This window comes from Helianthus annuus, chromosome 15 (genome assembly GCF_002127325.2).
Source record: "Helianthus annuus cultivar XRQ/B chromosome 15, HanXRQr2.0-SUNRISE, whole genome shotgun sequence".
Classification (NCBI taxonomy): Eukaryota; Viridiplantae; Streptophyta; class Magnoliopsida; order Asterales; family Asteraceae; genus Helianthus; species Helianthus annuus.
Genome location: NC_035447.2, coordinates 122308122 through 122321504, shown reverse-complemented (window position 1 = coordinate 122321504; position 13383 = coordinate 122308122). Strand labels below are relative to the sequence as shown.

Here is a 13383-nt window from a genome sequence, read left to right as displayed (position 1 = left end):
GCGGTTCCTCTAACGATGGTTTAGTACCCGAATTTATCTCCGCCGGTAAACCTTCAAATTGATGAGTCCATGGTGGTCTACCTTCTTTCAAAGCCATTGCATCTTGTTTTTCCTCTTCAACCCGGAGTGCATAAGCATGTACCTGTTCAGAAAAATCACACAGGCAAACATCCAAACCATCCTCCTCATACTCATGCGGGTTGCATCCGTCAACTATATCTGCCATGAAACACTCATCAACACCATTAGCATTAGAATTGTTAGTAAAAACATTCAAACGCATTTTTCGGTTCCCAAAAGTCATATCGACTGTACCAAATCTACAATCAATTACTGCATGTGCGGTGCTAAAAAATGGCCGACCCAAAATTACGTTTTGTTGTTGCTTTGGGTCCGCCGATGAGTAATCCAAGACTAAAAAGTCAACCGGGTAATAAAATTCATCAATTTTAACAATTACATTTTGAACCATCCCTCGAGGTAGCTTATGAGACAAATCGGCCAAAACTGTTGTCTCCACCCTTGCTAACGGACCAAAGTCATATTGGTCATATAAGCCCCCCGGTAAAATGCTAACCCCGGCTCCAAGATCTAGCAACGCCTTAGCCATTTGAAAATTACCAACTTGTATGTTAATCAATGGCGTGCCTGGATCTTGGAGCTTAGGAGGAAGCTCCCCGTTCAAAACTGCACTCACTTGCCCGGTTAAATCGACCCGCTTAGGCATTTTCTTTTTATTTTGTCTTTTTTGTGTACATAACTCTTTTAAGAATTTCGCATAAGCGGGTACTTGTTTTATTGCATCAAGGAGTGGAAGGTTAATTTTAACTTGTTTAAACATGTCCCACAACTCTTCCTTTTGGGGACCTCTTGATGCAATAAAATTTTTCTTTCCCGGGTCAAGTAAAGCCGATGGAAATGGGACTTGACTCGGTTCACCCTCAACTTTTTCATTCTTTTCACTTTCTTTATTTTCACCCAAACCTGGTTTATTAACATTTAATTCTTTAGGTTTAACCGGTGAAACTTCATCATCACTATCATTACCCGTGATGTCCTCAACTACCCCCTCAACCAATTCGGGTGACAAATTAGCTTTAAACTCTTTTCCACTTCTTAAAACACTAACATGATGAACATTAACATTACCTCGTGATGTACCATGCGAAGGATTTACCTTAGTGTCGCTAGGAAGTTGACCCTTGCTTTTCTTCAATTCAGCCACGTCGGTTGCTAATTGACCCATTTGGGTTGTTAGTGATTGGATGCTTTTGTCACGAACCTCATCCTTTTGCATTCGAACTTCATCAAGTTGGTTCCGTTTTTGCATCTTCGTTTGCATGCTTTTTAACATCTCCATCATCTCGTTTCCACCCGAAGATCCCCCTTGTTCTTGACCCGTTCGATATTGCCTTCGGTATCCTTGGTTATTCCTCCCTTGATATCCACTTTGGTTATTGTAAGGTTGGCGTGAACCAAAGTTACCTTGGCTACCTTGAAAGTTCGGGTTAGCTTGATTTGAAGGGTTCCCATACCGAAAATTTGGGTGGTTCCTCAACCCGGGGTGATAAGTATTAGAGTTCATGTTGTTGTAGTTTCTACCACCCCCTCCTTGACCTTGAACCACATGAACTTCTTCATATTGTCCTTCCACCATTCCTTAGCAATTTTCAGCCGCATGACCTATTTCATTACACAATGCACAAACATCATAAATTTGGTTAGTAGTTTGAACATTACCATCATCTATTGCGTGCACTTGAGGTCGGGCAATGGCCGGTCGGGCTCTCCTTGATGCTTGAGCCTTTCTCTTTGACGTAATTGCCATGTTCTCCAAAAACTCCCAATCGTCATTCTCATAATTTGTGCCAAAAGTCCCACCGGAAATGGACATTAAATCACGGGCATCCTCAGCACTCAACCCCTCATGGAAGGCATTCATCAACTCCCAAAGTTCAATCCCATGGTGAGGGCAATTCTTTATCATCGTATTGAATCGTTCAAATGCCTCATGGAACATTTCACCATGTTGTTGTTGGAAACTCCTCAACCCCTTCCTAGCATCGTTAGTCTTTTGAGCGGTATAAAATTCATCTAAGAAAATTTGTTGCATCTCCGCCCAAGTATAAATAGATGCTGAAGGCAAAGTGTAGAACCACTTCTTTGCCTTGTCCTCCAAAGAAAACTGAAATAGGACCAACTTGACATCATCGGCCGAAAAACCTTGACTCCCAAGAGTATTGCAAATTGAGTCATAGGCCTCTAAATGGAAATACGGTTCCTCCGTTGCTAGCCCTTTGTATTTCGGCAAACTTTGCAAAGAATTTGTTCTTACTTCAAAAGTTCTTCCTTGGTTGTTGTGAGGAATAACCACCGGTGAAGGGTTTTGAGTAATTATCGGCCGAAAATGCGCTTCAATTCCCCGTGCATGTTCCCTAAGATGCCTTCTTGGTACACCCAATCGACCCCTTGGACGAATAGGACCCATTGGTCTTGGTATATGCCCTTGTGGTGCGAACGGTGGTTGAAATTGTTGTTGTGGCATCGGCGGGTGTTGAATCGGTCTTTGGAATTGCGGTTGCACGTATTGCGGCTGAACTTGTTGCAATGGGATAGGGCGTTGCATTTGTGGCCCTTGTGGTCTTGGCCGAATGTGTTGTGGTATGAGTTGTTGTTGTTGCGGTACTCCACCAACACTTGGCATTACTCGAAATTGACCTTGCACATAATCGAACTCTCCTTGATCCCCATCACCTCCATAAGCGTAACCATCTTCATCATAACCCTCAAAATCTTCATATCCCTCGTCATAACCATCTCCTTGAATTCCCGAAGATTGCCCAAATGGAAGAGTCGAGTACTGAAAACCCGATTGGTTTTGTGGTCTAAAAGATGGCATGGCATGCACAATAGTTGAATTTGGTGCAATTGTGAAGTTCGAAGACGATTGACCCGTAGTTGGGGGAAAGAAGTGGGATAATGGTGGGATTGTGGTAGAAGGGTTATAGGTAATGGTGGGTTCGACTTGGGTAGTGATCGGTTGAGTGACATTGGTTGGTGTGAATTCGACAGTGGTGTTAGGTAAAGTGGTGTTTGGTGATGGTTGGGTGGAAGTAGGTATAAAGGATGAGGTCGTTTGACCCGTTGTAGGTGGGATTTGTGAATCAGCCATGATGTTTCTCGGTGTAATGGGTGAAGTGGGCGAACCAATGATCTTGTTTTCTCGTACTAAAACTCTGTTTTGCCTTAGTGTTCTTTCAATTTCCGGATCAAACGATAGCGGTGATGACCTGTGAGAGCCCCTAGTATGCATACACCTGAAGTACCTGCACACTAAACACAACCAGCGTAAACCCGAAAATAACAAACAAAACTATTAAACTAACACACGTTGCGCACTACTCCCCGGCAACGGCGCCAAAATTTGACGTGATGTCGTGGTCACAATCAAATTTAATCCAAATACAACTAATAGCTAGCGGTAAGTGGGTATCGAACTCAAGGAGTATGTGGAAAATGTGTTATGCTATAGCGTTGTGATTTAACTACAATTACCTAAAATGCAGAAATTAAAATTCAAGAGTTGTTTGTTTTGGTTTTAAGAACTAAAATTAACTAATTAAATTGCAAATCAAAGATCGTAGTTTGTAAACAGATTAGGAACAAGCGACCATCCTAAATTTCCAGTTTGCTTTTGACAATTGTGTTTAAATTCACTAGAAAGAATCACATAGACATGAATCGTGTATAATTGTTTGTTGTGATAAAAGGGAACTAAGCACTCGGATTATGACAATGCGAGGTTGTTACCCGATAACCAATTGATTAATATCCAACCCTAATCCCTCCCGTGATATCTCGATTGTCAACGACACCAAGAACGTACGGTTTAGAATATGATTATAACATCAACCAACAATTTACAAACAAACATTCACACACCATAATAAACAAACAAACATTGCAAGTCTATTATTCTAGAAATACGAATTCAAACACAAAAGCCATAGACAAACCTTCAATTCAGGATGATCACCATAAGTTTAGCCACACATAGCTTGGTGAATCATCATAGCAACAAGTTCAATGTTCATACGGATCGAAAACACAAACGATTTGTTTAGAAAATGTTTACAACCAAGCCAAGATCACCAAAATCGCCCCTAGCAAGCTCCCAAACCGTCCAATGATGAGAATATGTGAAAAGACACCATAAAACTGACTTAATTGAGGCAGTTACATTTTTTCCGCAGTTTCCACCGTAAGTTACGGTATCACCGTAATTTACGGTGATGTTCAAAGTGCTACGGTGTGGAAAGACTGAGTTACGGTGGGAATTATCTGAGTTTCAGGGCCACTATAAATTACGGTGCCACCGTAAATTACGGTGGACCCCTGAAACATGTGCCTTGTTTCTTCTTTTGTTCCGCACACGACCCGTTCATCTTCAAACCTTCCAAAGCTGCATTTTTCTCCACTTTAAGCCGCCAAACCGCACCTGAGACATAAGCAACAGTAGTTATCTAATTCAAGATAATTGCTCACTTAAATGAGGGATAGCTTGTGTTTTAACATCATAAAGGGTTGTCCAATGGACCACCCGTCACTGCCTCTCTGGGAGAATTATATCACTATTTATAACGCCTTTACAAACTTTGTTCATATGGTTAAACGTCAATTTAACCCCAAAGTAAAACAAGTTCAAACACATTAGGGTGGTGAATTTCAGCCCTTGGCTAGCTTCTTTACATCACTTGGAATTATTCATCAATTATCATGTCCTCACAGAAGTGAGAAAAATACTTTTGTCGAACGTCATCATCGCCATGTTGATGCAACTCGAGTTGGTCTTCTTTCACAACCCTCCAATCCAAAGTGTTTTTGGCATTTCACCTTTGGCACTATTGTATACCTCATTAATCGTGCACCTACTTGCACCTCCTCCAACAAATCAGCCTTTGAACATTTATTTTGCCGATATCATTTGTGTGTTTCGTTGTTAGTGTTTTCCACATCTTCAATCATATAATCCTCACCGAATGGAATTCTGTTCCACATCATGTATCTTCCTAGGCTATAGTCCCAAACATCAAGGCTATATATGTCTTAATCCTACAAAATATCGTCTCTATACTAATAGATATGTTCGATTCCTAAAAATAACTTATTTTCTCATTCCTTCTCAATATGGTTCTCAAAGTCCTTCCTCAAACAATTAGATATCCTGTTTTTATTTTACAATTCCACCTGAATACATTTGTAACCAGCCCTCTCACCCTCCTTCTCATATACAACCAAACACTCCTCTCTCTCGTCCTTCCAACTCACAATTCCTCTTTCTAATCCTCTTTCTCGTCAACATCACTTTCGCCAAAATCTAGAACCTCGTGTCACTTATAGTTCATCTGCCAAAATCATGTCTTTGTGTTTACACAAATTCTTGTCGAACCCACTTCCTTTATCATAGCAAACCAACATCCAGAGTGGCATCAAGCTATGGTTAAGGAATTTATAACACTTGTTAAAAAATGGTACTTGAACTCTCGTCCCTCATTTTCCTAAAACTAACGTTATGATTGCAAGTGGGTTTATAGGATAAATAAATATCAACATGGCACAGTTACTTGCTACAAAGCTTACCTTATAGCTAAAGGATTGCGTCAACAACATGGCATTGACTTCAATAAAAATTTTAGTCATGTGGTAAAACCCACTACCGCCCGAGTGGTTTTCTCTCTTGATGTTACAAAGCAATGGCCACTACATTTTTACATGATGATCTTATAGAGACAGTTTACCTCAAACAACTACAAGGATTTGTTGGTCCTAGACATCCAAATCATGCATGTCTGTTACACAAGTCGCTATATGGCCTCAAACAAGCTCCACTGGATTGGTTTCATTGGTAGCAATCCTTTCTTTAGGGTTTCATGGGTCCAAAGCTAATCCTTCCTTTTTCAATTACAATAATGGGAAAACCTGTCTATACATTATCACCGGTAGCAATACAATTATAGTCAATGGCATTATTCAATTGCTCAGCAAAGCCTTAAGCCTTTGGTGTTAAAGATATTGTCACACTAGATTACTTTATCGGGATTGAACTTGTTCCCAAGGCAAGAATATTTTTCTTTGACAAAAGAAGTACATCTCTAAGATACTATAACGAACTGGTCTTGCAGGTTGGAAACTGGCCTCTTCCCTATGAGCACCTCACAAATCTTGTCTCTTGGTGATATTTTCTTTTACCAAATCCAGTCATATATTGTCATTTGGTTAGGGCTCTGACGAAGGGTGGTTTACCGAAAATCTATAGGTGAAGGTGGTTTGTGATCGATGCATTTTCTATACTCCTAATTGCATGGAGAACAATTAATGATTTAAAAGTTAGATGGAATTGATTGGTGGCGTAACAAAACAGCAAAAGGAAAGTGAAAATTATATATATATATATATGGAACCCATTAAGTCTAACCAACTTCTAAATCATTCTTGACCCTTAGATTTTGCTAAGATGAAATCCTGTCCATTTAAACTCCATTTTTTAACTGCTCCCATGGCGGTAGCGGCAGTTTTCTAGCCTCCACTTTTTCTTCCATGTTCTCCATAAATTACGTTTCTTACAAGGATCATGGGTTCTGTCATTTGCAGTTTTGATTTCTCCAACTCCTCCGGTCCACGTTCTAAGTGTTCCAACTCCCATGTTTGCTTTAAATAAGAGAACCTTATTCAAACTCCTCAAAATTATTGTTCTGCTCCTGTTCTCGTAATGCTCTAAACCCTTTCCGTCATAATGTTGTTGTCTATCCAATACTCCGACAATCCATCGTCAGGAGCAACAAGAGATCAATATATCCTACAATCACCACGTTAATAGCAATGGCCACCTGTTTGATCTGTTTGGAGCTCTTTGAAATTATAGACGACCTACAAAGGGGAAGACTACGAATTTCTACACATTGCACCCGTATAATGTTTCGATTTGAAATCTGGTTCGTATAAGATCTGGGTTTAATTCTGATTTGAAGATGCAGAGACAGAATTATTTACAGGTTCCGTTCTTATTGAAAATTATATGTTGCTTATATTACAATATATGTCAACTGTTGAATTCAGATGGTGTTTGTTGATTTTTTTATTTGGTTGAGTTGATTTTGTATTTGAGTGAGTCACTTCCATAGAGCACAAAGATATATGATGCTTGGTGAACAACATGTTCTCTTGCTCGCTAGGTGTTCGACAAAACGCCAAAAAGAGATTTAGTTTCATGGAAGGTGATAAATTTGAGTATATTATTTTGATAGTTGACACTTTCCAGTTTTTCACTGGTTTTGTTAGTGATAAATTTCACTGGTACAAAGGGGAACCAGTTTTACCAAGGCTGATGATGATGACATTATGAGTTGAGATGCACCCTCTTGCTTTGAAAGTGATTGATTCAAGAGACAAAAGTGATATAACTATATAAATAAGTATAATGGTGCTTTATTATTAATTTTTAACTTTCATCTCATAGTGATTAACTTTCTTTACTGTTTTTTTGGTTTATTAGTTTTGCAAAAAGTTTCACAAGTTCTTTTTGATGTCGTTGAAGGTTAACACAACCGACCCCAAGAAATATTATGTCCATCCAAGCACTGGAATTGTCTTACCATGATTTCTTTGAAATATCACAGGTAAGAACTCTTTAGGTAAGATCAATATATTTGTAATTAGTCAAGAGTCTAACTGTTTCATACAGTATTGGTATTGAGTTAACATAGGGATCTTTGCTTTTGTGGTAAGTTGACATCTTAAGTTCTTGAGTTTTTGTCTCAGATTTCTTTGTCTACTATGTTACATAGTTTCATTGCCTACCTCCACCGGTGGATACGGGTACCATTTATTTCAAAAAGTTACCCGAGGGTGAACCATGTAGCAACTAGCAATGGTGATGAACCCAAGAAACCACTAGAGGGAAAGGCCATGGAGAATTGAAACCGCCAAGAGTTCTCGAGGTTCTCATCTTTGTTTTTCCTTAATATATTCATATGTAAATGCTATATTTTGTTATGCCTGCTGGACCCATTTCATTTGTAGAGGGTTTCTTTTATATTTCTCATCTTATTTTTATTTCTAAAATATATTGATATGGTTAATACATATTTATATATTTTAATCTTATTATGTACTTGCAAACTTATTTTATGTTTTGCAGGTTTTTCATATATTTCAAGAGGCTTCTTATCAATACATACACTGATGGGATCACTCACTTAAAAAAGAGGTTATTAAATTTCAATTGATAGTTTGAAATCATTCGTGGGTGATTATGAAGAAGAGAAAGACATGAAGGCCATGATAAGTAAGGGATGGTTTTCTGTTTTATAGGGATCGTTTCAATTGCACCAAACCATGAGAGCTACTATGGGGCCAACCAGCCCAACCCTTCTGAACCTGGTATATTATTCATATGTTTGTGATATTTGTGACAATTTTTTTGATCTTGTCATGTATAGCAGTGCAGAATTCTTGCTTGAAGGGATAAATGGACTTCTTTCGGACACCAGGTTTCAGATATGGCATTCAGGTTTGTGTCTTGCAATCTTTTTAATTGCATTAGTTTAGAGGTGGCAAATGGGCCAGCCAGGGGGTTGCTGTAACGGGTCAAAATGGGTTTGGATCAAAACGCATAATTTGGAATCGGGTTGAGTTGCCCTAAAACACCTCTTGTCCAAATTTTGTTATAAAAAGGTAAATTGTCAAATATGACACGATTTGAATAATATTTGATAAAGCCTTTAAATATACAGGTCGCATTTGTCACCTCTAGATTACATCATTGTATACATACTGATGACAAGTCCGGCTGGGTGACGCGTTAAAACGATGTCACTGTTTTGGTTTGGGCTGGCATGAAACTCTTCTATTAGAAAAAAGTGTATTTTTTAGTAATAAAATTATTACTCTGAATATGAATTCTTTATATCCTTACAGGTAATTTTTTGCTAGCTTTGATTTGTATTTTAGTTTTATATAGGGTCTTCTGGCTTTAATTTCCTATGTCATAAATTCATTTCTTTTCAAAATTAAAACTAGTATGGAGTATGGACAACATGTGTTTGTCGAAACAAAAACTGATAACTATGTGATATTTAATATATCACAAAAAGGACAAATAGATCACGGTTTTCGCTATCATGTGAGTGAAGATCGGTTTGTCCAATCATATGAAAAAAACCATTGAAGATCGGATTTTTTTTTTCATTCAAAACAGCAAACTTGTGGAAGGTTTCTAAACCAAACAACATCTTTCCTTTAATGTGTGCCCTTGAAACAACGAATTTAATAGGCTCTCCACTCGAAACGACTTTGTTAATGTTTCTAAACAAAACGACTTTTCTTAATGTTTATATACTCATCAGGGACTTTCCTTTGAGTTCTTTGGTTCATTCAGCGACTTTAATAATGTTTCTATTTGGAACAACGACTTTTCGAGACAAATGTAATGTTTGCAGAAGTGTGGTAGGTTTGCAGGAATTGTGATTGAAGGTCGTTGTTTCAAACGGAGATAGTTTGTTTGTTCAAGCCCACCTAAAGGTGATTCATTGATGGACAGACCACCTATTTTTGAAAAACTTCCACGACTTCAAGGCTCGATATTGAAGATTTCATGCAGAAAAAGGTTTTCTTGGAGATATCGCTTCTAGCATATATTTGGTGATTTGGATGATAATGGCACACGCTTTTTAAGTTTCTAAGGATACAAAAAGATTCTGAATCGTACATGGTACTGAAAACAGGTTGAAGTGAACGTGAAAGAGAATCACAGACCGGATGAAAGGCTATTGAGGTATTATGGATATGGGGCAAAATCAAAGCTTTGTGATACTGAAACTCCATAGCTGGCCCGATTTTACGTGAAAATGAACGGTTACTTGAATCAAGTAGAACAGGTTATCTATGCTAACATGGACATTGTATACATTTTGTTATGACTATAGAAAGTATTGTTATTGAGATAATTATAGGAAGATGTTAGCATGGGCAAAACTATGTTTTTGGTTAATTCAACTTTTGTGCTGTGTATATCGGATATGGCAATTTTGACCCGCTTACTTATAACCGTGTCGATTTGTTAATGACTGAATCCTAACGGGTTAATTGGATAGAATAACGAAATAACTAATATAAAATGGGTCACATGGGTTATTCAAATTGTCAGAATGTGCATCAATATTATTTTGATCGGTTTATGTAATCATATTAAAACATTAGTTGCTCAAAGTGGACAAAAAATGTTTTTCAAGTCACCCAATCCGACCCAATCCGTTTCGACATGTACCAAAGAATAAAAATATGTATGTCATTATACCATTAATATACCCATCCACCGGACGGGTATTAAACTAGTTTAGGTTTGGATCATAGATCACAAAAATATGAACGATTAAAAGCCATGATAACTTACCACGGGGGTTGATATTCTAGTCGCAAGGCAAAATCTTTTGAAAACACTTATGTGTAAGGGCTTGAGTATCACAAGGAATAAAAAATTAGTGGTGGTCTAAGAGTTGAATCCAAGTTGTGTTTTAATCTATATAAGTGTCCTAATCAACTTATTGGTCTATGTCAATCAAACAATCAGTTTATGTTATGTTTATTTAACCCATCGAATACATATATCAAACATCGGGTTGACCAGTTGCAATCCAACTTAAGTAACATGTATCCTACGCTTGTGATTTGTATTCGTTTTGGTGTGATCGATCCTATATCCCTGTATTGATTCAACGGATGACTAAAAAAAGTGGGGGCTAAATTTGTCAACAGCTAAAAGAGGGGGCTAAATCCTAGCCGCCGACTAATTTCACCTACATTTTACACATGTTCAATCTGAATGGCCATTACATGGACGCCTTTTTCACCATAAGTATTTGTGTATGCTTAGCCTTAAGGGTGTAAGGGGCACTCCTCTCTTAGGGGAGTCCCCTCTCTTACACACACCCAATCAGCAGGCGCCATCTCAACCCCCCTCTTAACTTCCCTCACACCCTCAATTTGATGGCGGCACTCCTCTCTTGGGGGACTTGTTTTTTTTATTTTTTTAATTAATGGTGTGTACAAGTATGTAAGCCCAAGGTACATGTTGCCCAACTTTCACCCTCGATCCTTGTGCATTTCTATAGCGGTGAACATACACAGATTATGCTCCCCGATTTGCCTCACCGCGGGGATGGCGGCAATGTACCCGCACGGTGAGCACACTCCCCGCATGGGGTCACCGAAGACACTGCCGACACCCTAACCATCTAAGTTGGCGGATCGGTTTGACATCTTCTGATTGGCTCTTATTGGGTTTGTTCATTTTTTTAACAGTCGAATATACATATCTATTCTAGTAAATTTCTTTTTATGTAGTTACAGATTAGAATCAATTTTTTCAACGCCTACAATACCAGACGTTAGTATATGTTTTTGTCTCATTAGTTTATTAATTCTGTCATTATCATTTAACTTTATTAATAGTTGTTTATTTAATTAATATGACAATATGTTTTTAATAAGAGTAAATTACACAGATTGTCCTTTATTTATATACTAAATTTCACTCTTTGTTATTTGTTTTTAAAACTCATGCAAAATATTATTTATTTTGTAAATTTTGCATGCTTTTTGTCCTTTAAGCTAACTCATGTTAACTTTTCCGTTAACTTTAACTTTAACGTAAAAAGACCATTTTGCCCAAATGACATAATCTGAAGTTTATATATAAAGGAAATAACATGTAATTTACTTACGTTTTTTATTTTATTTCTTTTCTTTTTATTTTATTCAATTGATCACTATTATTTTATTCAATTTATAAAAAATATGTTTTTATAATTTATTTATGTTCATCTGTTTGATTATATTATTAACTTTTTTTTATTACAAATAATTAACAGATGAAACTGAACAAACAATAACTACAAACAGTAAACTAAAGCGACGGAAACTTTATTACTAACATTTATTATATTAAAAGCCACTCCATGGGTAAATAAATTTATTTAACTTTTCAAAACGTCATAATTACCTGTCACGTTATAGGACTGCATCTTACATGAGGGCAAAAAAAAGTCATTATAAAAGTAGAACATGTTAACACAAATTAACACTCCACTCTTCATCTAGAACACCACACATTGTCTAAAATGCCATACAACTTAAAAAAAATGGCTAAGGTTATTGCATGGAGGTTTGAGAGGTCGGAGAGACGTTTCATCCTAAAGTTCTCTGATAGGAGAAGGGTGAATGTCAAGAAAATCAAGGCCATACTTAGTATGGATGAAGCGGTTTAGCGGGATCTTCTGGCCCTTGAGATTCCAAGGGCCGACGATTGTGAAAGTACTCAAAAGGTAATAAGAAGATTGAATATAAAATTTCCAGCAGCAGATGATGATGATGATGATGACGATGATGATATTGACGATACTACTCTACCAATAGTTAGCAGTTGTGTGGTGGATGAACAAGCATGAATGGTTAAAGTGACTTATCGATACCGGGTAGAATATTCATTGCCGATGGACGAAATGTTGAAAATAGAGAGACTACATCATTTTGAACAACTCTGTGATTTAGCACCTTCGAACAATGCAAGATTCAGGGTTGTAATGATATTTAAGTATATGCTGCAGCAATGAAGAGACGAGATGATGCCATTATACGCCAATGCAAAATATGATGATGATGATGATGATGATGATGATGATGATGATGATGATGAATATGAAGAAAGTGATGAACAAAGCGATGGGTACATCTCTGATGTAATCCCATACACAGAAGACTTTTAGTTTGTTTTAATTTCTTCTTATTGTAATCTTATGAAATATTAATGAATGGTAATGAATTATTAACAATGCCACGAACGCCAAATAAATTACCTTTATAACATCTATGGGATTAATTCATCTGGGAATGTCATAACACCAAAAAAATTATCTATGTGTGATCGGAGTGTGGCGCTCCGGTCAAAGATAATATTTATAAGCCCAAATTGCCCTTAACAATGTGTTAGTGGTAGTAAGGGGTCGAACCACGAAGAGTATGTGGTTTGTGTGTGGATTCGAATGAATTAAAACAATTGTCACGACTTATGAAGCTTGCTAAAGTATTTTGTGTTTTTGTTTAATTGTGTAACACCCCAACCAATGGCGGAAACATCGGGATGAGACGAAGTGTGAAGATTGCTAGAGACATCATAACGCTATTTGTGACAATATTTAATAAACCGATTTCATTTCATAATTCATTTGTCAACATTACAAAGAAATCAAATAACGTCAAGTTCAAAGGAATTACAATACAACATAATCAAAATTGATACAACGATAACCTAAACGTCTATATGTGTAT

The 13383-nt window shown here is 37.3% G+C and overlaps 1 long non-coding RNA gene and 1 other non-coding gene across 4 annotated transcripts; both read left to right on the top strand.

Annotated features, from left to right (window-relative positions):
• Positions 1 to 1958: 1958 nt before the first annotated feature.
• LOC118487728 lies at positions 1959 to 2064 on the top strand. The gene has a single exon (XR_004882671.1). It is a non-coding gene; the product is annotated as a small nucleolar RNA R71 (small nucleolar RNA).
• Positions 2065 to 7151: 5087 nt separating this feature from the next.
• LOC110941505 lies at positions 7152 to 9776 on the top strand. 3 transcript variants are annotated; one of them, XR_004881342.1, is made up of 6 exons: positions 7152 to 7676; positions 7819 to 7997; positions 8198 to 8266; positions 8371 to 8439; positions 8502 to 8569; positions 9509 to 9776. It is a non-coding gene; the product is annotated as an uncharacterized LOC110941505 (long non-coding RNA). The 3 variants fall into 3 exon arrangements; XR_002594120.2 differs by lacking the exon at positions 7152 to 7676 and having other exon boundaries at positions 7708 to 7997; XR_002594121.2 differs by lacking the exon at positions 7152 to 7676 and having other exon boundaries at positions 7708 to 7997; positions 8499 to 8569.
• The last annotated feature ends 3607 nt before the right edge of the window (positions 9777 to 13383 follow it).